Source organism: Mandrillus leucophaeus, unplaced genomic scaffold (genome assembly GCF_000951045.1).
Source record: "Mandrillus leucophaeus isolate KB7577 unplaced genomic scaffold, Mleu.le_1.0 Scaffold78, whole genome shotgun sequence".
Lineage (NCBI taxonomy): Eukaryota > Metazoa > Chordata > Mammalia > Primates > Cercopithecidae > Mandrillus > Mandrillus leucophaeus.
This window is the reverse complement of record NW_012108474.1, coordinates 872,647-873,942: the sequence shown is the minus strand read 5'-3', so window position 1 is coordinate 873,942 and position 1,296 is coordinate 872,647.

The window sequence follows — 1,296 nt, the reverse complement described above, 5'->3', positions numbered from 1 at the left end:
CAGGTTTCGCGGCTGCCCTCGGTGGGTGTGGAGAATCACTCTCTGATTCTCGGGTGGTGAAACCCAGGGATCAGTGCGCCCGCTCCCCCAGTTGCAGGTCAGCAGGCTCTGGATGGCGGCCACACACCCCACACAGGACTCCCGGGAGCCACAAGCCTGACCCCAGTGCGGTGTGGGCCTCGCAAGGCCGTGAGCCATCTGTCTCAGGGCTGTGGGAGCACGAGCACACGGGTCAGGGAGGCAGGACGGGGGCCAGCTCCGGGCACACACACACCCCTTCCCACGGGGTCACCTGGATCGGAGCTGCCCGCGGGTGCTCGCTGGCCTGGCGAAGTGGGAGCTGTCTTCCCCACAAGTCTGCGCTGGCTGCCGGATGCTGAGGGAAGAGCTGCTCCTGACCTGGGGCCACAGAGGCCCCCTCCCTGCCCCTGAAACCCCTCCCAGAATGTCGTGAGCTCTTATTCCCAGCGTGGAATCTGCCTCTGCTATGAACACCTGCAGAGGTTTGCTTGCTGAACGGAGGTGTGGGCAGCACGGAGGTGTGGGCAGTGGTCCTCTCGGGTCTTTTTCCACGGAGCGGGTTTTCTATGTGACTCGCGGTGGAACCTGACCTTCACGCACACAGAATTCAGCAAGGCTACCGGGTGTAAGCGTCAACTTACAAATGTCAAGAGGGGATTAAGAGCCTTTAAAAAACTCCCTTCCACAGAGAACTGAAAAATTCCAGACACACTGTAGCAAACCAGTTACCCAAGGCTCTGGGGAGGGGACAGAAGGCAGCCGGCTTGGGAGGGAACCGACAGGTGAAGGGGGAGGCCAGCTCGGAGTGGCGTTCTCTCTGTGTCCATGCAGCTTTGCCCTGAAGGAGCCTCAGGTCGGCTGCGGTGCTGTGAAGTGGCCCAGGCTCCCTCGGACACCCACCACTTTCCTGGCCGAAGGCCAGAGGAAACCAAGGAAGGAGCCCGGAATACCCAGGGCCCAGAGCTCGAGGAGAGGCCTGAGCCAAGGGAGCCAAGGAGGGGCCCACGTGCCCGGCTGAGCCCTGAACTGAAGGAGCCCAGGAGGGTCCAGGAAGAGCTCGGAGGGCCCCATAGACATGGCTGAGCCCTGAACAGGAGCCTCGGAGGGGCCCACGTGCCTGGCTGAGCCCTGAACCAGCAGACTGCAAGCTGCAGGCTATGATGAAAATGTGCTGTGGCCACCCTGGACTCACCCTTCAACCAGCACCATGGGAGGCCGACATGGGAGGGTCAGTTGAGGCCAGAAGTTCAAGACCAACCTGGGCAACGTAGTGAC